General features: G+C 40.9%; 2 long non-coding RNA genes across 2 annotated transcripts in view; one reads left to right on the top strand and one right to left on the bottom strand.

Annotated features, from left to right (window-relative positions):
- LOC309665210 overlaps positions 1-25,055 on the top strand; it is a 402,660-nt gene that overhangs the window by 14,077 nt on the left and 363,528 nt on the right. The gene's annotated exons all lie outside the window — the stretch shown is intronic.
- LOC309665233 overlaps positions 1-25,055 on the bottom strand; it is a 91,032-nt gene that overhangs the window by 36,741 nt on the left and 29,236 nt on the right. The window lies entirely within an intron of this gene.

Here is a 25,055-nt window from a genome sequence, read left to right as displayed (position 1 = left end):
AGGAGTGATTCTCAAACCATGAACTACCAGCATCACCATTACCTGGGGGCTTGTCAGAAGAGCAGAATTTGAGGGTCCAACCCAGACCTATAGAACCAGAATCTGAAGTTTAATAAAGATCCCCTGGGGATTATTATGCTCATTGACGTTTGAGAAGTACTGGGCTGGGAATTTATTTTTAAGAGGCTCCCTGGCTGTTCCTAAAGGTGAGCCGCACTTAGGGACAGCTGCCCTAAGGCTTCTTCTCCTTCCAGGAAGTTTAAACATTTGGCATACATTCTATTAATCTTCAAAACAGCTTCTTGTGCCCACTTCTCTCTTCTGTGGAAGATAAAGTAGCCATGTCTGCATGCACACCAAGACCGATGCTCCGATACATTGTGAGTAGGTTTCTGTGGTCAGCTCTTACATTCCAGCAAAAAGTTCTCATGGTCCTGGTGGAGGGAATATCCTTAATTGGAGAAATGTATCTGGAAATCAGCTCCTTTACCAATTAACCTACACCTAAAATTTCCCAAGTGTTCCAGATAAGTTAGGTTGCCTCATGACCCAGTGTACATAGGGTGGACTATGTTGATAAAATATTTGGGGAATTAGTAATAATCTGGGAAATTTGCAAACCCTATGAAGTCCTGAGATGTTGCCTAAAGACCCATCTTTTTAAACAGAAGAAATGTTTCATTATTGCTGTCTCAGGTAGGTCAGGTTTTTGATTAATAAATGCTTTGAGGTTGGACTTAAAAGGGGAAGAAGGGACAGCTAATGGGTGTTCTTTTGGGGGTTTTCTTGTTCATTTTGATTCAGATCAATTCTGAATTAGACTCTTGATATTTTAATGTATCACTCACTGTGTTGGCAAATCATTAAACAATTTAACTTGGTCAACTCCTTATTGCTAATTATTCTTTTGCCTAAAGAAGAGACCCATTATCTTCTCATTCCCAGGACTGCATGTAAGAGAACATCCCATTTAGCCAATTTTCAGCTACCAGCCAGAACTGATTTGCTAAAATGATGACACTAATGTTACATTGGGCTGATGACTTAGTGCCCACAGGAGACAGCACTTGTTTGGTAATGAGGAAATGGAAATCCACTCTCTGGGCTATCACTTGCGCCTAATTAATATCACATTATTTAGTGAAGTGCACCTTAGAAAAGAGATGCTGCATGAAAACTTGTAGTGAAATGCAAAACCCAACATTAGGTGGTTAGAGAACGGCTCTATTCTTATTTCCTTTTGTGGTTTGGCAGACCAACTCTAAATACAAGCCTGTTGTTCCTGTACCTGGAGTGCTCCTTAGCACATTTAATCAGTGTCTGCCTAATGTCTCATATGTCCCACCACCATTTAATTTTTTCTCCCAGATTAAAGGAAAAAACTCTAATAAATTAGGCAAGAAAGCAAGTATTTGGCTTTGTTATTTTTAATACTTGTACATCTTCATTATTTTTGATGAAGGAGAGGAATATCAGATTTACAGTTTTAAAATGAAGACATCGGCTTCTTGAAGACAGGAACCTATAGACCTAACTCAGAGCAGAAGAATACAAGAAGAGGTAAAAAATATTGCTATGACTTCATCCATGCCTTGCTTGCATAAAAAGTCCCTTCCTCCTCACTGTTTATACAGATGTCTGTAGGAAATGAAGCAAGTGAATATGTGACTTAGTTTTACAGATAAGAGATATGTCATTTGGAAATTAATAATATATTCTTATATATTATTCTTATATATTATTATTATAATTACCATAAAAATGATTTATTCTACATCACCTCACAGAGAATGTAAAACAAGCAATATTGGGATAATATATAGGAAATATGGGCAAAGTATCCAGATTCCTTTGAAAAATTAGAGCTATGGAAACACTAATATCACTTTGTAGCATAGATACAATTTGCTGGAGATGAATAATGGCAGCCCCCTTGTACGATGCTTGCTGAATTACTCTCTCCAGCCTCTCCTTCTCACCCAGAGTGCTACTCATGTCATCTGCATGTTCTGATTTTATAATCCCAGAATTAGAGGACTAAATCATCTACTGTACTGTTGAGAACATGAACCATGGTCATTTGCTGCCATATTTTTGGTGTCTAACACAGTTTCTGGCACATCATAGATACTCATTAAAATATGTATTAAATCCATAAAGTGAGCTAAGATGGAACAAGATGAGGTATCTCTCTCTCTCTAGAAAACACTGGATCAAGGTCAAACTTTGGGGGTTGTCAGTCACATCTGTAAAGCTGTTCAGTTAGGGCTTGAAATTACCTATCCCCCAACTTGGCATTAAGATGACCTTGGGGGTCCTCGGGAAGATGGCGGAAGAGTAAGACGCGGAGATCACCTTCCTTCCCACAGATACAGTAGAAATACATCTACACGTGGAACTGCTCCCACAGAACACCCACTGAACGCTGGCAGAAAACGTCCGATCTCCAAAAAGGCAAGAAACTCCCCCCGTACTTGGGTAGGGCAAAAGAAAAAAGAAATAACAGAGACAAAAGAATAGGGACGGCACCTGCACTAGTGGGAGGGAGCCGTGAAGGAGGAAAGATTTCCACGCACTAGGAAGCCCCTTAGCGGGCGGAGACTGCGGGTGGCAGAGGGGGGAAGCTTCGGAGCCACGGAGGAGAGCGCAGCCACAGGGGTGCGGAGGGCAAAGCGGAGAGGTTCCCGCACGGAGGCTCGGCGCCGAGCAGCACTCTCCAGCCCGAGAGGCTTGTCTGCTCACCCGCCGGGGCGGGCGGGGCTGGGAGCTGAGGCTCGGGCTTCGGTCGGATTGCAGGGAGAGGACTGGGGTTGGCGGCGTGAACACAGCCTGAAGGCGTTAGTGCACCACAGCTAGCCAAGAGGGAGTCCGGGAAAAAGTCTGCAGCTGCCGAAGAGGCAAGAGACTTTTTCTTCCCTCTTTGTTTCCTGGTGCGCGAGGAGAGGGGATTCAGAGCGCTGCCTAAACGAACTTCAGAGACGGGCGCGAGCCGCAGCTACCAACGCGGATCCCACAGCAACAGGGGCGCAGAGGGAAAAACGGAGAGATTCCCGCACAGAGGCTCGGCGCCGAGCAGCACTCTCCAGCCCGAGAGGCTTGTCTGCTCCCCCGCCGGGGCGGGCGGGGCTGGGAGCTGAGGCTCCGGTTTCGGTTTCGGTTGGATCGCAGGGAGAGGACTGGGGCTGGCAGCGTGAACACAGCCTGAAGGGATTAGCGCACAACAGCTGGCTGGGAGGGAGACCGGGAAAAAGTCTGCAGCTGCCGAAGAGGCAAGAGACTTTTTCTTGCCTCTTTGTTTCGCGGCGCGCAAGGAGAGGGGATTCAGAGCGCCGCCTAAACGAACTCCAGAGAAGGGCGCGAGCCGCGGCGATCACCGCAGACCCCACAGCAACAGGGGCGCAGAGAAAAAAAAAACGGAGAGACTCCCGCACAGAGGCTCGGCGCGGAGCAGCACTCACCAGCCCGAGAGGCTTGTCTGCTCGGCGGGCGGGGCTGGGAGCTGAGGCTCGGGTTTCGGTTTCGGTTGGATCGCAGGGAGAGGACTGGGGCTGGCGGCGTGAACACAGCCTGAAGGGGTTAGCGCACCACAGCTGGCTGGGAGGGAGACCGGGAAAAAGTCTGCAGCTGCCGAAGAGGCAAGAGACTTTTTCTTGCCTCTTTGTTTCGCGGCGCGCAAGGAGAGGGGATTCAGAGTGCCGCCTAAACGAACTCCAGAGAAAGGCGTGAGCCGCGGCGATCAGCACGGACCCCAGAGACGGGCGTGAGACGCTGGGGCTGCTGCTGCCGCCTCCAAAAAGCCTGTGTGTGAGCACAAGTCACTCTCCACATCGCCCCTCCCGGGAGCCTGTGCAGCCCGCCACTGCCAGGGTCCCGTGATCCGGGGACAAGTTCCCCGGGAGAACGCACTGCCCGCCTCAGGCTGGTGAAACGTCACGCCGGCCTCGGCCGCCGCAGGCTCACCCCGCCTCCTCTGTACACCTCCCTCCCCGCGGCCTGAGGGAGCCAGAGCCCCCGAAGCAGCTGCTCCTTTAACCCCGTCCTGTCTGTGCGGGGAATAGACGCCCTCAGGCGACCTACACGCAGAGGCGGGTCCAAATCCAAAGCTGAACCCCAGGAACTGTGCGAACAGGGAAGATAAGGGGAAATCTCTCCCAGCAACCTTAGAAGCAGCGGATTAAAACTTCACAAACAACTTGATGTGCCTGCATCTGGTGAATACCTGAATAGACAACGAATCATCCCAAATTCAGGAGGTGGACTTTGGGAGCAGGATATATTAATTTTTCCCCTTTTCCTTTATTTGTGAGTGTATATGTATATGCTTCTGGGTGCGATTTTGTCTGTATAGCTTTGCTTTACAATAGCTTTATTTTACTTCACTATATTATAGCCTCTTTCTTTCTTTCTTTCTTTCTTTCTATTTTTTCTCCCTTCTACTCTGAGCCGTGTGGACGAAAGGCTCTTGGTGCTCCAGCCAGGCATCAGGGCCGTGCCTCTGAGGTGGGAGAGCCAACTTCAGGACACTGGTCCACAAGAGACCTCCCAGCTTCACGTAATACCAAACGGCAAAAATCTCTCAGAGATCTCCATCTCAACATCAAGACCCAGCTTCACTCAACGACCAACAAGCTACAGTGCTGGACACCCTATGCCAAACAACTAGCAAGACAGGAACACAGCCCCATCCATTAGCAGAGAGGCTGCCTAAAATCATAATAAGGCCACAGACACCCCAAAATACACCACCAGACGTGGACGTGCCCACCAGAAAGACAAGAGCCAACCTCATCCACCAGAGCTCAGGCACTAGTTCCCTCCACCAGGAAGCCTACACAACCCACTGAACCAACCTTAGCCACTGGGGACAGATACCAAAAACAACAGGAACTACGAACCTGCAGCCTGTGAAAAGGAGACCCCAAACACAGTAAGATAAGCAAAATGAGACGACAGAAAAACACACAGCAGATGAAGGAGCAGGGTCAGAACATACCAGACTTAACAAATGAAGAGGAAATAGGTAGTCTACCTGAAAAAGAATTCAGAATAATGATAGTAAGGATGATCCAAAATCTTGGAAATAGAATAGACAAAATGCAAGAAACATTTAACAAGGACGTAGAAGAACTAAAGAGGAACCAAGCAATGATGAAAACCACAATAAATGAAATTAAAAATACTCTAGATGGGATCAATAGCAGAATAACTGAGGCAGAAGAAAGGATAAGTGACCTGGAAGATAAAATGGTGGAAATAACTACTGCAGAGCAAGATAAAGAAAAAAGAATGAAAAGAACTGAGGACAGTCTCAGAGACCTCTGGGACAACATTAAACGCGCCAACATTCGAATTATAGGGGTCCCAGAAGAAGAAGAGAAAAAGAAAGGGACTGAGAAGATATTTGAAGAGATTATAGTTGAAAACTTCCCTAATATGGGAAAGGAAATAGTTAATCAAGTCCTGGAAGCACAGAGAGTCCCATACAGGATAAACCCAAGGAGAAACACACCAAGACACATATTAATCAAACTGTCAAAAATTAAATATAAGGAAAACATATTAAAGGCAGCAAGGGAAAAAAAACAAATAACACACAAGGGAATCCCCATAAGGTTAACATCTGATCTTTCAGCAGAAACTCTGCAAGCCAGAAGGGAGTGGCAGGATATACTTAAAGTGATGAAGGAGAAAAACCTGCAACCAAGATTACACTACCCAGCAAGGATCTCATTCAGATTCGATGGAGAAATTAAAACCTTTACAGACAAGCAAAAGCTGAGAGAGTTCAGCACCACCAAACCAGCTTTACAACAAATGCTAAAGGAACTTCTCTAGGCAAGAAACACAAGAGAAGGAAAACACCTACAATAACAAACCCAAAACATTTAAGAAAATGGGAATAGGAACATACATATCGATAATTACCTTGAATGTAAATGGATTAAATGCTCCCACCAAAAGACACAGGCTGGCTGAATGGATACAAAAACAAGACCCATATATATGCTGTCTACAAGAGACCCACTTCAGACCTAGAGACACATATAGACTGAAAGTGAGGGGATGGAAAAAGATATTCCATGCAAATGGAAATCAAAAGAAAGCTGGAGTAGCAATTCTCATATCAGACAAAATAGACTTTAAAATAAAGACTATTACAAGAGACAAAGAAGGACACTATATAATGATCAAGGGATCGATACAAGAGGAAGGTATAACAATTGTAAATATTTATGCACCCAACATAGGAGCACCTCAATACATAAGGCAAATACTAACAGCTATAAAAGGGGACATCGACAGCAACACAATCATAGTAGGGGACTTTAACACCCCACTCTCACCAATGGACAGATCATCCAAAATGAAAATAAATAAGGAAACACAAGCTTTAAATGATACATTAAACAAGATAGACTTAATTGATATTTATAGGACATTCCATCCAAAAACAACAGAATACACATTTTTCTCAAGTGCTCATGGAACATTCTCCAGGATAGATCATATCTTGGGTCACAAATCAAGCCTTGGTAAATTTAAGAAAATTGAAATAGTATCAAGTATCTTTTCCGACCACAACGCTATGAGACTAGATATCAATTACAGGAAAAGACCTGTAAAAAATACAAACACATGGAGGCTACACAATACATTACTTAATAACGAAGTGATCACTGAAGAAATCAAAGGGGAAATCAAAAAATACCTAGAAACAAATGACAATGGAGATACGACGACCCAAAACCTATGGGACGCAGCAAAAGCAGTGCTAAGAGGGAAGTTTATAGCAATACAAGCCTACCTCAAGAAACAGGAAACATCTCGAATAAACAACCTAACCTTGCACCTAAAGCAATTAGAGAAAGAAGAACAAAAAAACCCCAAAGCCAGCAGAAGGAAAGAAATTATAAAGATCAGGTCAGAAATAAATGAAAAAGAAATGAAGGAAACAATAGCAAAAATCAATGAAACTAAAAGCTGGTTCTTTGAGAAGATAAACAAAATTGATAAACCATTAGCCAGACTCATCAAGAGAAAAAGGGAGAAGACTCAGATCAATAGAATTAGAAATGAAAAAGGAGAAGTAACCACTGACACTGCAGAAATACAAAAGATCATGAGAGATTACTACAAGCAACTCTATGCCAATAAAATGGACAACCTGGAAGAAATGGACAGATTCTTAGAAAGGCACAAACTGCCGAGACTGAACCAGGAAGAAATAGAAAATATGAACAGACCAATCACAAGCACTGAAATTGAAACTGTGATTAAAAACCTTCCAACAAACAAAAGCCCAGGACCAGATGGCTTCACAGGTGAATTCTATCAAACATTTAGAGAAGAGCTAACACCTATCCTTCTCAAACTCTTCCAAAATATTGCAGAGGGAGGAACACTCCCAAACTCATTCTACGAGGCCACCATCACCCTGATACCAAAACCAGACAAAGATGTCACAAAGAAAGAAAACTACAGGCCAATATCACTGATGAACATAGATGCAAAAATCCTCAACAAAATACTAGCAAACAGAATCCAACAGCACATTAAAAGGATCATACACCATGATCAAGTGGGGTTTATCCCAGGAATGCAAGGATTCTTCAATATACGCAAATCAATCAATGTGATACATCATATTAACAAACTGAAGGAGAAAAACCATATGATCATCTCAATAGATGCAGAGAAAGCTTTCGACAAAATTCAACACCCATTTATGATAAAAGCCCTGCAGAAAGTAGGCATAGAGGGAACTTTCCTCAACATAATAAAGGCCATATATGACAAACCCACAGCCAACATTGTCCTCAATGGTGAAAAACTGAAACCATTTCCACTAAGATCAGGAACAAGACAAGGTTGCCCACTCTCACCACTATTATTCAACATAGTTTTGGAAGTGTTAGCCACAGCAATCAGAGAAGACAAAGAAATAAAAGGAATCCAAATCGGAAAAGAAGAAGTAAAGCTGTCACTATTTGCAGATGACATGATACTATACATAGAGAATCCTAAAGATGCTACCAGAAAACTCCTAGAGCTAATCAATGAATTTGGTAAAGTAGCAGGATACAAAATTAATGCACAGAAATCTCTTGCATTTCTATACACTAATGACGAAAAATCTGAAAGTGAAATTAAGAAAACACTCCCATTTACCATTGCAACAAAAAGAATAAAATATCTAGGAATAAACCTACCTAAGGAGACAAAAGACCTGTATGCAGAAAATTATAAGACACTGATGAAAGAAATTAAAGATGATACAAATAGATGGAGAGATATACCATGTTCCTGGATTGGAAGAATCAACATTGTGAAAATGACTCTACTACCCAAAGCAATCTACAGATTCAATGCAATCCCTATCAAACTACCACTGGCATTTTTCACAGAACTAGAACAAAAAATTTCACAATTTGTATGGAAACACAAAAGACCCCGAATAGCCAAAGCAATCTTGAGAACGAAAAATGGAGCTGGGGGAATCAGGCTCCCTGACTTCAGACTATATTACAAAGCTTCAGTAATCAAGACAGTTTGGTACTGGCACAAAAACAGAAATATAGATCAATGGAACAGGATAGAAAGCCCAGAGATAAACCCACACACATATGGGCACCTTATTTTTGATAAAGGAGGCAAGCATATACAGTGGAGAAAAGACAGCCTCTTCAATAAGTGGTGCTGGGAAAATTGGACAGGTACATGTAAAAGTATGAAAATAGAACACTCCCTGACACCATGCACAAAAATAAACTCAAAATGGATTAAAGACCTAAGTGTAAGGGCAGACACTATCAAACTCTTAGAGGAAAACATAGGCAGAACACTCTATGACATACATCACAGCAAGATTCTTTTTGACCCAGCTCCCAGAGAAATGGAAATAAGAACACAAATAAACAAATGGGACCTAATGAAACTTAAAAGCTTTTGCACAGCAAAGGAAACCATAAACAAGACCAAAAGACAACCCTCAGAATGGGAGAAAATATTTGCAAATGAAGCAACTGACAAAGGATTAATCTCCAAGATTTACAAGCAGCTCATGCAGCTCAATAACAAAAAAACGAACAACCCAATCCAAAAATGGGCCGAAGACCTAAATAGACATTTCTCCAAAGAAGATATACAGATGGCCTACAGACACATGAAAGAATGCTCAACATCATTAATCATTAGAGAAATGCAAATCAAAACTACAATGAGATATCATCTCACACCGGTCAGAATGGCCATCATCAAAAAATCTAGAAACAATAAATGCTGGAGAGGGTGTGGAGGAAAGGGAACACTCTTGCACTGTTGGTGGGAATGTAAATTGATACAGCCACTATGGAGAACAGTATGGAGGTTCCTTAAAAAACTACAAATAGAACTACCATACGACCCAGCAATCCCACTACTGGGCATATACCCTGAGAAAACCATAGGTCAAAAAGAGTCATGTACCAAAATGTTCATTGCAGCTCTATTTACAATAGCCAGGACATGGAAGCAATCTAAATGTCCATCGACAGATGAATGGATAAAGAAGATGTGGCACATATATACAATGGAATATTACTCAGCCATAAAAAGAAATGAAATGGAGGTATTTGTAATGAGGTGGATGGAGTTAGAGTCTGTCATACAGAGTGAAGTAAGTCAGAAAGAGAAAAACAAATACAGTATGCTAACACATATATACGGAATCTAAGGGGAAAAAAAAAAAAAAAAAGGCCATGAAGAACCTAGTGGCAAGACGGGAATAAAGACACAGACCTACTAGAGAATGGACTTGAGGATATGGGGAGGGGGTGGGGTGAGATGTGACAGGGTAAGAGAGTGTCATGGACATATATACACTACCAAATGTAAAATAGATAACTAGTGGGAAGCAGCCGCATAGCACAGGGAGATCAGCTCGGTGCTTTGTGACCATCTAGAGGGATGGGATGGGGAGGGTGGGAGGGAGGGAGATGCAAGAGGGAAGAGAAATGGGAACATATTGTATATGTATAACTGATTCACTTTGTTATAAAGCAGAAGCTAACACACCATTGTAAGGCAATTATACTTCAATAAAGATGTTAAAAAAAAAAAAAAAAAAAAGCGAGGCCCTGTCAGAACCAACACAGAGGAACCTGCACAGGGATGTGACGCTGGAGAACAACATTCATCTGTTCTCTGAGGGTGACACTGTCAGCATTTACTTATTTAATAAAAATCATCCAGAAAAAAAAAAAAAAAAAAGATGACCTTGGAAGAATTGAATAAACTGAAGGTTTTGGTGCCATAGCCAATTTACCTGTACCTTGTCAAGAACACTGGCGGTTTTCCTGGGCAGTTACCAACATAAGTAGGGTAGAAAAGATATTATACACAGTAAAATTTTAAACAGGTTCCTTGTTCCAGCTGTCTTCTCAGAAAGAACCAGGGTGGAATTACAACAAAAAGGAATTAAGGTACCTGAGGTGACAAAAGACCTGTGCTCCAAAAACTATAAAATGTTGATGAAAGAAATTGAAGACCACACAGACAAATGGAAAGATATACCATGTCCTTGGACTGGAAGAATCAATATTGTTAAAATGATCTTACTACCCAAGGCAATCAACAGATTCAATGCAATCCCTATCAAATTTCCAATGGCATTTTTAAACAGAACTAGAAAAAATTTTTAATTTGTATGGAAACTCAAAAGACCCCAAATAGCCAAAACAATCTTGAGAAAGAAGAATGCAGATGGAGAAATCATGCTCCCTGACTTCAGACTATACTACAAAACTACAGTCATCAAAATAGTATGGTACTGGCACAAAAACAGATATATAGATCAGTGGAACAGAATAGAAAACCCAGAAGTAAACCCATATACTTATGGTAAGTTTGACCCCTCTATACACACTACTGTAAATCTTGTCTGTGGTCTTGTATGGGGGATGAGCCTGACAGACAGACCCTCAGATGTTGTGAACCTATATTCATATGCCCATCTAGATAGTTTAGTGAATCATGGTATCTGTTCCATGAACTGTGACTTGAGGTGTTCAATCTGCAGGATAAAGTCAGTCAGTGGGAAACAATAATAAAATCAGTTTTAAACCTGGCACATGAGTGGGTAACTGTGGAGGTGGAGACATCCTGGAAGTGGTAGGATATCTGTGTCTGGAGGTCAGGAGAAGGTCTCAACTAAAAGTACTAATTTTGAAACCATGCAACTCAGATTGGGACTTGAACACATGGGCTGGGACTTGAACCCAGCCAAAACCCAGGTTGGGACTTGAACCCACAGTCTTTTAACTGAGATCACATACCTGGCCCCAGAACTTAATGAAGCTCAGGTTCTTGATGTCTCATTGCAGAAAGAATTCAGTGAGAGACAAAGTGATAGGTAAGAAGTAGATTTATTTAGAGAGAAACACACTTCACAGGCAGAGTGTGGGCCATCTCAGAAGGCACGAGCAGCACCAGGGTATGGGGTTGTCAGTTTTTATAGGGGTGGGTAATTTTATAGGCTAATGATTGGGAGGAATATTCCAGCTATTTGGGGGAAGGGGTGGGGATTTCCAGGAATTGGGCCACTGCCAACTTTTTGACCTTTATGGTCAGCCTTGGAACTGTCATGGCACCTGTGAGTGTGTTACAGTGAACGTACACTGAGGCTCAAGGTACAGTGGAAGTCAACTTGTCTGCCATCTTGGACCTTTTTGGTTCTAATCAGTTTATGTCGTGTCCTCAGGCTATGTCATTCTTTTAAAGGTTGTGCCCTGCCTGCTTCCCTCCTGCTTCAATTTAGGAATAATCAACTTAGTGGCAGACATGACATGGATAAGAAGAGAAGAGAGCTAAGGTGGAATCCTGGGGAACACCCACATCCGGGGGCAGGAAGAATAATAGTACCCTGTGAAGGGGAGTAGAAAGCAGTGAAACCAAGCAGGATTCTGCAGGGCCTTCCCAGGTACAAAAGTCCCTCCATGTCCCCTTTTTCTTGCTTGTAGAAAAAAGGTTTTAGTCTTCTAGGCCTTCCCCAGTTCCAAAGAGCAGACTCAAGAAGTTAATGATTAGGACAATAGAGTCACAGGACTCCTAGTTCCTCCTGAAGGGATATAGATAACAATCTGATACATATCTTTGAGTTGTTCTGCAGAAACTAAGCCCCCCACCCAGGTGGAGGATGGTGAGTACATGCTGACTACAAACACGTAGACCCCAGACTGGTTAGGACCAGAAGGTTGATGATCGAGACACCCAGGACATCACTCTGTTATCTCATCCCCAACCAACCAATCAGAAGAAGGTACATGAGCTGATCAGGCATCCTATGAACCTCTCCCCTAACACTGTCTTTAAAAACCCTTTCCTAAAAACCATCAGGGAGTTCAGGCCTTCTGAGCATGAGCTGCCCATTCTCCTAGCATGGCACCCTGAAAATAAACTCTTACTTTGCTGCAAACATCCACTGTCAGAGTTCGGCTTTCTGTGCCTTAGGCACATGAGCCCTTGCTTGGTAACTGTAAGAAGTAGCAATTTAAATGTGGGAAAACTATGAAAGGCTTTCATTCTGAAAATATGGTGGAGTAGATCACCCAAAAACTTTCTGTTACAAGACACTTGGATAAGCTGCATAACATATAACAAAAATATTTCTAATCCATAGCTGAGAGGGGTGAGCAAGTGGCAGTGGCTCTCTGGTGTGAAGACATTGTGTTGATCTCAGGAAGAAGCAGCTTGGATACTAACTGCCCTGTGGAGATTGGTGGGAAGGCTTTGGGCCTCTGCAAGGCATAGAATTGAAACTGAGACTCTTGCATGAAGCTATAGTATTTCACATGTTTCCTATATGTTTGAAATTTTTCACACAGATAAGAAAAAGGTTTTTATAAAAGAAATGGGCACCATGAGTGAACTCTAACATAAACTACGGATTTTGGGTGACAATGATATGTGGATGTAGGTTCATTGATTGTAACAAGTGTACCATTCTGGAGGGGAATGTTGATAGTGGCGGAGGCTCTGTGTCTCTGTGGGGGCAGGGAGTATATGGTAACTGTACTTTCTGCTCAGTTTTTCTGTGAAACTAAAACTGCTCTAAGAAATAATGTCTATTTTAAAAGAAAAGAAGTGGGGTTCTGGGTTTCCTCACAGAAGCAGATGCAAAGTTCTTATGGAGGATGGATACAGGCAGCACAGGATTCCCACAATTACATGCTGACAATTACATAATTGCAGACATGGAGAAGCAAGGTTGCATGAGAATCAACAGACTGAACAGTAAAAGTACTGCCTCTGAACTTCAAAAATATATAACTACTTACTATTGAACAGGAAAAAAAATGTTCTATATTATTAAAAAATAAAACAAGAAATAAAAACCATAGGAAAGGAACTATTTGTTTTTTAAGAAAAAAAAAGTATCTTAAAAGAAATCATGAAACTTACAAAAATAAAAACTCAGCAAGGAAAAACCCTCAGTGAGTTAAAAAGCAGGTTAGACATAACCAAAGAGATAAGTTTTACATCTCGAGAAAAATCTGTAGAAAATATCTAGAAAATAGCACAAGGAAACAAAGATATAGAAAATGTGGAAAGGGAGTATAACAAAAATTCTTATATACTGCAGAAGGGAGCAGAACTTGGTATAACCATTTTGGAAAGTAATTTATCAAAACCTAGTAAAATTGTGGAGGTACACACTCTACTATCCAAGATTTTTCTCCTAAAATTTGCCTGTGGATGCTATGGTGCACCATTTGTATCCTGCCTCTTAGGACCCAGGCACTAATTTCCTTTCAGGAACCTGCTCTTACTGAAGGGAACGGCCTCACCCAAGAATAAATAGATCCCCTCCTGAGGCAGCCTATTCCAACATAGGTGTACAGGGACCAAGCCTCCTTGCCCCAATTTGGGACTACCTGAAGATGCCATCCCAGCTGGAGAGCTGAGGCTTCTTTTGTAACTACACTTCAGTTTAACTTCTCTCTCTACCCAATCATTTCATTCAGTTCTCCACAGGTATTGTTCCTACTTCAGAATCTCCTTCCTAAAGAACTGGAAACTTGCAGGGTCCCCCAAGTACAAAAGCCCCTCTATTTCCCCTGCCTCTTCTTTGTAAAAAAGCTAAATTTTCCCAGGCCTACCTGAGTCACGAAAGAGCAGGTTCCAGCAGTTAATGATTAGGACAATAGAGTCACAGACTCAGTGTTTGATGCACATTCCTGAGTTGTTCTACAGATACTATAACTGCCACCAGAGGGAAAAACTACCTGCATGGTGACCAGACTGCAGCCATGACATAAGCTGCTCCATTTTGAGCAGTACTGAATCTATGGCTAGCACAATTCCAAGAACTGGCTTTAAGAGAATGGGATTAACACTAAAATAACAATAATCTATATCTTTGTAGGTATCAACATAATTGTAGGTTGCTCTGCCCATATATTGAAGCAGGCAACTAAAACCATCAGCAAAGAGATACTTCAAACCTATGTTGATATCTTTCACTCTAAGACCTTGATGTCCTTTCTCAGCATGAAGCAATTACAGAAAATGGACCTTCATCCTTAATCCCATAGAAATGGAATGATATCTGACAGAGGGGGATTTGTAAGCAGCTCTTTGCAGGAAACTGCCATTAGCAAGAAGCCCCTTGTCTTGTCACTTTAGCAAAGCTATACTGTAACTAATCTTAAACCAGGAACCCCCAGACTCTACTCATCACTGGCCCTAGCACACTTTTCACATCTTTTGATCACACGAAAGATGTTGGTTCTTTTGATCCAGATGTTGGTTCTTGTGATTTTTTGATCACACAGATCACTGTTGGTCCTTTCCATAGATCAAAGAAGTAGATATGAAGAATAAGTAACTAACAGATGCTAGATCTCTTCCTTAGCTTCCCCTTCAGTAATCTCATGAACGAACTGTGTGAACAAGATAGCATCTAAAGAAAGATCACAAGGAGTCAACAAGCCTGCATGCCGTGGGAGATGGCTATGAGTTTGATCCCCTATCTCAATGATTAACTGAGATTACTTCCCCTCTAAAAACTTTTATGGCTGAGCAGAATCTTCAGAGTTGGTCTTGGGACATGAGTCCACTTTCTCCCTAGATTGCTGGCATTCTGATTAAAAGCAACTTTCCTTTCTACCAACAACTGTCTCTCAGGTATTGACTTTTGAGTAACAAACAGCCAGACCTGAGTTCAGTAACAGAACAAAAGCTAGAAAATGTCCTAGAGCAAAACCCATCCAAATTACACCAAGATTGATATACATGTTCACTGCAGCAATAGCAAAAACTTGGAAACAACAAAAATGGTCATCAACAGGAAAATGGATAAATAAATTACCTATATTTATACAATATAATACGGTAAAATATTACTGAGCACCTACTAGGTCTTAACTTCTAGGTATGCATCAGTGAATAAAACAAACAAAAATCCCTGCTTTAACGGAACTTAGTTCTAGTGGGGGAGAGGAAAAATCATATATAGATGGATAGATAGATCAATAGACATAGATAAATAGTTCAAAACGTTCTAAGGGCTTTGGGGAAAAAAGACGAGTGGGGGTTACAATTTGAAGCAGTGTGGTCAGGATAGGCCACACTAATGAGGTATCACTTGAGCAAACTTTGACAAGAGTAAGAAATTGGTTATAAGGGTATTGAAGAAAGCATTCCAGGTAGAGGAAATATCAGGTCCTAAGGAAAGCTCCTACCTGCTATGTTTGAGGAACAATAAGGAAGCCAGCATGGCTACAGTAAAGTAAGGGAGGGGAGGACTAGATATGTGAGGATTTTCTTTTGCTCTGAGTGAGGTGGGAAGCAGCGTAAGGTCTTTGAGCAGACGGACAGCAGGATACAACTTAGGTTTTGAAAAGAACCTTTCTGCTGTTGTGCTGTAAATAGATTTCAGGGGACAGTGTTGGAAGCAGGGATAACAATTAGGAAGTTATTGCAATAACCTAGGCAAGAGATGGTGGTGACTTATACAAGTCTGGTAGCAGTGAAAATGGTAAGAAGTGGTTGGATCCTGTATGTATATTTAAGATGGACCTATGGGATTTTTTGAATAAATGATATAAGAAGTGAGGAAAAAGAGTTCAGGTGGTCAGCTTGATTAACTAGAAGTATGGTGTTGTCAGCAAGTGGAACTGAGAAATGGAAGGAGAAAAAGGAAGTCTTGGTCCGTATTTTTGGAGTCAAGAATTAAGCCTTTTTTTTGGAAATCTATACCTGTTCAGTTATGTGAGCCTATAAATTCTCTTTTTTGCTTAAGCCAGATTCTCTAGATAGTGTTATTCCTTTTTCAGGAATAGGAACATATACATGAAAACCAGCAGTCTTCTTGTTTTCTTCTTTATCCAGGCCCTCCTCCCTAGACACTTGAAGGTCTCATAGTCAAACCTGAAATGAATTCAAAAAGAGTTTCTCCTTGGCCCTGAGCTGACTTCCTCCATATCTCTTTGAAAATTTGCATTTATCACACAGACTTGGAGGGGGCTTATTTAGAACAGGGTGGGACATAATAAAGCTAAGACATGGGATGGGGTGGGGTCCAAAAGTTAGCTTTGTTTGGAGCAATGTGTCCTTAAATATACTTTGTTAGTCTTAAATTTAAAGGGGGAAGGAGGAGGAAGAAAAAGAAATGTGAATTTCTCCAGAAGAAAAATGTTTTTAATCTTGGATATGTCTTTTTTATTTAAAGTCTTTAGATATTCTAAATATTTTATCACTTTTGAAAATGTCCATAAATATGGAAATATACTTATCTAAAATTTGGATCTTCGGGGGGAAAAAATAATCACAAAGCTGGTTATGTTAGCGATTCTTATATTACTTGTAAGGCAATCAGAATGTGTGAGTTGTGCCCTAGCTGTTTAGTTCATGAGTTTAGAGATAGAGTCCTTCCCCTAAACTTCCTTGTAGTATTATGGAGTAATTGGCCTTCAACTACATAGAACATTTAGAAATGCAAGAACTATGAAAACAAAGAGAGAATTAGATAGTGGGTCAGCAGTGGCTTGGCAGATGGGAGGCAGAGATAATTTAATTTTAAGGAGATAAAACGTGAGCTAATTCTTGAAGGAGGGAGATGCAGTATGACAAACAGAAGGAAGACTTGAGGAGACAATCCAGTAGGTCCTGGAACCCAAGGCATCGATAGGGCTTGGTACCTGTCTTTTGCAATGTCTCTCCTACTTAGTGTTCGTCTCACTTCCTACCTCCACCACTCTGGCATAGAGCATCATTCTCTAATGCTCAGATGACCATACTGAACTCCATAATGGCCTCTGACCATGTAATCCATTCAAGCATGCTCAGGGATAATAAAGGTTACAAGTTTACAAGAGCCATGAGGCTCTGACACTTAGTAATCCAAATATTTATGTAGCTAATAAGGAGAGAGATATACTGGTTTAGATAACGAGGTGCCAGGAGGGAATGTGGGACCAGCATTCAAAAACAGTGTTCCCCAGAGTCTCTCAAAGCCAGAGATGTACTCAGGCCCTGACCCTGCTGACTGAGAGCCTGCAGGAAATGGGCTATGCTGGGTCTGGAGAGCTGGCTATTTTTAGCATCCTGTGTTGTTTATAGTTAGCAATTGCTTGATACTGTGTATGAGTTTCCTCACAGAGTTCAGATGAATTATCTTCCCCACTCACAATTCTGAAACAAACCTTCTCTTACATTTTCGTGGTGGACAGAAATTTCATTAGAAGTTTATCCTCGGGGTGTGTGCTTTGACCGACCTTCCTTACAGGCTCAGCTGCGGAGTTAGAACCCTGAATTCTGGTTCCTGCCTAGTCTCCTAAGAGCTTATAAAAGAGCTGTATCCAATTCCATTTCTCCCTCAGCACCAACAGCATATGTCTCACTCAAAAGAGCATCAAGAAGTCTAGGAAAGAGGAACTACATTTCTCTCCTATATATATATATGTATATTTTAGTTACCTAAATATTTACAAATGCACACACACACACACCCCAACAGAAACAAAAAGCAAAACAGATGTACGTTCGGTAAAACATTCTTAAAACCCTGCTATGCACTTCCATTTTCTTGCCTAGAAGACATGTTATATGTTTTGAACTCTAATGGAAATTTGGCTAAATTCAAAATTATAATATTTTTTAAGAATCCTGATACTTCTTTGATTTAAGGCTGATTTTAGGGTTATTGAGATGCCTACTACCCCCAGAAGACTAGGAAAAATACATTAAATCATTTATTTTATTTAAATATTTCTTGACTACTTATCTTCATAAAATACATTCAAAGCATTTTAAGAGCATTTCAAATGAGAGGATTTTATCCCCTTTGTACAGAAGGGATACCTCTACAGAGTAGAGGTCGGCGGGCTCAGCTCCTTTGCCAATCCTTTAACCAAATCCTTGAAAAAAAACCCAGATGGAGTTTCAGACTTTGTCTATAGAAAATAGTCCTGTCGCCATAAAGTCTTAACCCTAAAATACCAATATATCTTGTTCTCTATAGCTCTACACCACTTTTGCTTTCTAGGTTTAGGTACAACTAACATACCTAACATTCAGAAAGGTACAAGTTAGATATAGATAGATATAGATGGGAATATAGATGAGTTTTAGATATAGATATGTATACACAGAAAAGGAAAAAGAAAGAATATACAGCAAAATATTAATTACTGGATTATCCCTGGGATATCGTTACCAAATCAAACTTGGGTCCACTCACCTGCAGTAAAGCCAATCTACTGACACTGAGTTGTGGTGAAAGAAAGTGCAGTGTTTATTGCAGATGCCTAGCAAGGAGTCCAGGGCAACTTGTCCTCAAAAACACCCAAACTCCCTGATGGACTTCAGAAAAGCATTTTTCAAAGGCAAGGTGAAGGAGGGGGGTCTCAGGGTCTGTGATCAGCTCGTGCACAATTCTCTGGTTGGTTGATGGTGAGGTAACTGGCCATTGTCACAGGGGTATTATCAGTCCTTAGGCTCCAATAGGCCTGGGAGCTATGTGCTCAAGGTCATCAAGTAGTTAATGTCTTCTGTTTGGTGGAGGTTTTAGCATCTGTAAAACAACTCAGGAAATGTGCATCAGATACTGTTATCTAGATACAGTACTTCAGAGAAGAGCTAAAACAGAGGATATGGGGGAGGCGTCTGTCCCTGGGAAGGCCCCTTAGGGTCCTGCTAGGTTACAATATCTCTGGATGTTGTGATCAATTTGTTTTCTACCTGTAACTTTTTTTGTTTTTATGTATTTTTAGTAAATTATAATAAAAAATTTAAAAGTGCTTCCCCTTTTCTTTTTCTTCCCTTTCCTTCCTGAACAACCCAGTTCTCAGGATGTTGATGAAGGCAAAGCAAGATAGGCTGGCAGGGGTGGGATGAGCCACAGTACCGCAAAGCAGGGTATCAAAGCCCATGTGAGGGGAGGAGGGCACCATATAGGAGGTTGCTGGAGCCTGATACCTGATGCTGCAGCCCAGGCAAGTGGAGGAGGTTGTCAGTGAGGTGGGATGGAGTGATATGGGGAATCAGAGTCCCAGTAAGAAGAGAGGGGCACCTCTGCGGAGGGCAGTCTAGTATAAGGAGTCAGAGCCTGAGTGGGGTGAGGGAAGTGTCCACACTAGGGGGCCACACCTGTGCAGGTTGGGACACCAAGTAAGGTTAGGAGCAACCTGGCAGGGAGTGTTGGAGTCCAGACAGAGTGAGAGGGCATTCACGCACGGGTAAGCCTGGCACAGCATATTAAAGATCAAGGGAATGAGGAGAATGTCTAAGGGGGAGGGAAGGTGGGCAGTTGGCAGCATAGAATTGGGTGTATGAACCTAAGTGGGGTGAGGAGAGCTCCACAGAAGTTGTTCTATTTGTCCTTAGAAATCATATAATATCTGACAATGCTAATATCTCAGCATCTAGATGATGTCTCCCAAAAAAGAAAGAAAGGAAATCTAGGTTAATGTTAATGCTATATTGATGCCATAGAAGGAAAGAAAGAAGAAAGAAAGAAAGAAAGAAAGAAAGAAAGAAAGAAAGAAAGAAAGAAAGAAAGAAAGAAAGAAAGAAAGAAAGAAAGAAAGAAAGAAAGAAAGAAAGAAAGGAAGGAAGGAAGGAAGGAAGGAAGGAAGGAAGGAAGGAAGGAAGGAGGAAGGAAGGAAGGAAGGAAGGAAGGAAGGGAGAAAACCTGATACAAAATCATATTGTGGCATACTTTTTTAAAGTTGTTTAAGAAAAAGTCTGCCATTTTTCACGTGGTTTTATTGGTCACAATCTGTTCCTCATCTCCCTGGGCTTGAAGCACAGACACCTCAGCTGTGTCTATGTGACGAGGCTTGTGAGCTAAGTTGTATTACTCTTGGCCTTCACAGTCCAGCAGAACAAAGGCAATTTTGATGCTTGATTCATCATCCAGGACTCTGATTCAGGAGCTGAGCCTTGACAAATGGTAGAAATTCAGCAAACACAAGACAAGCATACTATCCCACGTTGATTCTCATATCCCTAAAATATATTAATAATTGGGCAAATATTCTTTCCCACCAGGAACAAATGCCTCTGAATCTTTTTCAACACAGGACTCCAATTTTCCATTACCAATCAAAAGAATTGGTATGAAAAATGAAATGTATTTGCCAACCTTGATATAAAAATAATTGAAGTTCTTGCCTAACATGAGTTATATTTTATATTTAAGAAAAGGAAGTGTAGCAAGATATCAAAATTTGCTCCAGATCTGTGAGGAAGAGCAAGATGGGGACTAACAATTGTGTAAACATTTAAAAATCCTAGAATTTTAGAGATGAACTTTTGCCAAACTAAGCATTAACCCTACCCAGCCTCAAGAAACTTTTTAAGTGACCTTTAGCTTATATTGGAGGAATGCAATTATCAAGGGAGTCAGAACCATCTGAAGGTCTCATGTCATGTCCAGAGTGAGGCCCACACAACTTTCCCAGGAGCAAGGCGGCCTTTGCAAAAACCAATGATGTAATACTGTGAAACATGCATGGAGGGAGGTCCTTCCTACACAACCATTTCTTTCAAAGCTCAGGGAAGCACAGAAGAATGCAGGAGGTTGGGAGAAAGGAAGCATGTAAAATTTCTGATGATTCTCTTTGTGAAATGCAAGAGAATGCATGTCAGTAAAAGCTTTGAGTAATAATGGTAATAGCTTACATTTATAGAAAACTTCTAGCAGTATGGACAGAGTGTGAAGCACTTTATGAACATTACCTTATTTAATACACAAACAACCCTTTGGGGTAGGTAGTATTTATCCCTACTTTAAAAATGAAGTACCACAGCTTAAAGGAATAATTAATTTGCTTAAGGTCACACAGTGCTGGGATTCAAACTTGGGCTGTCTGGCTTGGAAACACGGGTCCTTAATCTTATATAAAATTACCCCTTAATCCCATGCAAAAATACAGTGATAAGAAGGGGTATTTCAGAGAAGGCAAACGCATGTGAAAATTGGGATATTAAAACTCTGTTGTTCACAAAATCAAGCATTTCTTGGGCAAGCTTTTTTTTTGTCATTAGAAATTATGTATTAATTCATATGAACCTGTCAGTTGGACAAAAGAGAATGGTAAACACTGTCTTCAAGAAGAAAAATATTCTCATGGAGGAATGGAAAGGGTTTGTAGCTAACTCTATCATCTGAAAGGTAGAGAAAACGAAGTCAGCTTCTGGATCCACAGCAATGACTCTCAGTCAGTTGAGGCAGCTTTATAACCAGAGCTTCCCAAAGGAATGTGAGCCAGCACTGGCTCTTCAACTGGCTCATAACTAGTTAGAGAAATCAAACAGAGGGAGTGGTATGAGAATAAAACTGAGTGTCGAGCAGAACAAAGGAATAAATATCACAATAAACCTGATTCAAATTCTGAAAGATGCAAAGTCCAAAGGCATGCTCACTTATGCTGTGTGACCCAGTGACTCCAAGAATCACTTCTGAATCCAGAAGCGGGGTCCGAGTTGGATTATATTATGAGACAGACTTAAATATGGATCAGAGCAGAAAAGCTAAGTATAAGGAAGAGGAATGAGCAAAGGCACAAAGAAGGGAACTGGGCCAGCAGTCTAAGAAGGGGAGCTTCCCAAGAGGGGGACCCCAAGAGGTAACATTGGAGAATAATGAAGAGGAAGTGGGATGTTAGAAAATGAAGAGAAGGGTTGCTATGGCTTTAATGCAGCCATTAATGCTTCCAACAAATTAAAGAGGAGCTGGGCAGAGTGAAGACTGCAAGCAGTCCCTTTGTATCAGCAGGCCTTTATTTGAAGTATTTCAAGATACTGTAAATACTGCAATTCTGTCAGAAGTGTTAAAAGTGCTTTGCAAATATTATCTCATTTAATCCTTATAATAATCCAATCTTATAAGGTAGGAAGTATTGTTAACCCCATGTCACAGATGAGAAAATTGAAAAACCTTGTCAGTGTCACACAGGTGAAAAGTGGTGGAGCTAGGAGTCACACACTGGCAGTAGGGAGTCAGAATACAGTGGTCCTAACTACTACCCCTTGTTGCCATTCTGATTTATTATAATAAGGAATAGGACACAATCCTTTGAGTCCAAGGCATTACATTTCCAGATATTACATAATGGGAATTTTTTAATTATTTGAAACCATCCATCAAAATCAAAGAGAATCTGCTATGGACTGAATGATGTCCCCCAAAAGAGGCATATGTTACAGTCCTAACCCCAGTACCTCAGAATATGACAGTCTTTGGATATAGGTCTTTATGCAGGTAAGTTAAAATGAGATCTTCATGGGGCTTCCCTGGTGGCGCAGTGGTTGAGAATCTGCCTGCCAATGCAGGGGACACGGGTTCGAGCCCTGGTCCGGGAAGATCCCACATGCCGCGGAGCTACTAGGCCCGTGAGCCACAACTACTGAGCCTGCGCGTCTGGAGCCTGTGCCCCGCAACGGGAGAGGCCACGACAGTGAAAGGCCCGCGCACCGCGATGAAGAGTGGCCTCCGCTTGCCGCAACTAGAGAAAGCCCTCGCACAGAAACGAAGACCCAACACAGCCAAAAATAAATAAATTAATAAAAAAAAAAAAAAAAAATGAGATCTTCATGATGGGCCCTTATACAATATGACTGGTGTACTTATAAGAGAAGACAGGATACAAACATGCACAGAAGGAAAACCATGTGAAGACATAGGGAGAAGACAGCCATCTACAAGCCAAGGAGAGAGATCTCAGAAGAAACCAACCCTGCTGACACCTTGATCTCAGATTTCCAGTCTCCAGAATTATGAGGAAATAAATTTCTGTTGTTTAAGCTACCAAGTCTGTCTTACATTGTTATGACAGCCCTAGCAAACTAATAAAATAACCACCAAAATTACTGATTATTGTGATTTGAGCTGACTACAAAAAGTTCTATGAAAAGGGTAAGTCCAGTGATATGCAATACAGATTCAGAGGTATTCAAGTTAATAGTTGGAGGATAATTATTTATCCTCTTTTATTTATGTAAACTAGGACAGTAATAGCACAAGCAGAGAGAGAATACATGGACTTTAACTATGGTAAGATGCTGTATTCTTTAGGAAGTGGTATATGTAGTAACTGAAATTTAACGAAATTACATCAAAAATGCATGTTGTATTCTACAGTAGCCACTGTAATACAAAAAGATGTAATTTAAAGCTTGCAAATGAGACAAAGATAAATAATATTTAAAAAGAAAACACTTGCTTATTACAAAAGAAGGAATAAGGAGGCAGAAAAGGTGCAGAGAGCAGATGGGACAAATAAACACCAAATAGCAATGTGGTAAACCAAAATACAACTATAATATGTAATTATGATTACATTGAAATTGACAAAACACTCTAAAGAAAAAACAATAATTTTCAGACTGGACAAAAATATAAAACCCAATTATATTTCGTTTACAAGATTAATTAATTTAAAAATAAGGATACCCTTTAACTAAAAGAAGGGGAAAATATACACTTTAAAAACATTAGCCAAGGGCTTCCCTGGTGGCGCAGTGGTTGAGAATCTGCCTGCCAATGCAGGGGACACGGGTTCGAGCCCTGGTCTGGGAAGATTCCACATGCCACGGAGCAGCTGGGCCCGTGAGCCACAATTACTGAGCCTGCGCGTCTGGAGCCTGTGTTCCACATGAGAGGCCGCAATGGTGAGAGGCCTGCGCACTGCGATGAAGAGTGGCCCCCGCTTGCCACAACTAGAGAGAGCCCTCGCACAGAAACGAAGACCCAACACAGCCATAAATAAATAAATAAATAAATAAAATTAAAAAATAAACCCAACTACTCTTTAAAAAAAAAACATTAGCCAAAACCAAAACCAGACATATAGATCAATGGAACAAAACAGAGAGCCCAGAAATATATTCACATACTTAAAGTAAATTAACCTACAACAAAGGAGGCAAGAATATACAATGGAGGAAAAGACTGTCCCTTTAATAAGTTGTGCTGGGAAAACTGGACAGCTACATATAAAATAATGAAATTAGAACATTTTCTCACACCATATACAAAAATAAATTCAAAATTGATTAAACACCTAAATGTAAGACTGGAAACCACAAAACTCCTAGAAGAGAACATAGGCAAAACACTCTTTGACATAAAATGTAGCAATATATTTTTGGATGTGTTTCTTAAACCAAAGGAAATATTCAATAAAAGCAAAAGTAAACAAATGGGACGTAATTACACTTAAAAGCTTTTGCACAACAAAGGAAACCATCAACAAAATGAAAAGACAGCCTACTGAATGGGAGAAAGTATTTGCTAATGATATGATCAATAAGGGGTTAATATACAAAATACATAAATAGCTCATACAACTCAACATCAAAAAAGCAAACAACCCATTAAAAAATGGGCAGAAGACCTGAACAGACATTTTCTAAAGAAGACATACAGATGGCCAACAAGCACAGAAAAGATGCTCAACATCATTAATCATCAGAGAAATGCAAATTAAATGAGATATCACCACATAAGATATTTATAATTGTCATGATATGGAAGCAACTTAAGTGTCCATCAAGCAACCTAAGTCGTCCAT

Source organism: Balaenoptera physalus, assembly GCF_965194825.1.
Source record: "Balaenoptera physalus genome assembly, chromosome: 1".
NCBI lineage: Eukaryota > Metazoa > Chordata > Mammalia > Artiodactyla > Balaenopteridae > Balaenoptera > Balaenoptera physalus.
Note: the sequence above shows the minus strand (reverse complement) of the source record. Positions and strands in the feature narration are given on the sequence as shown.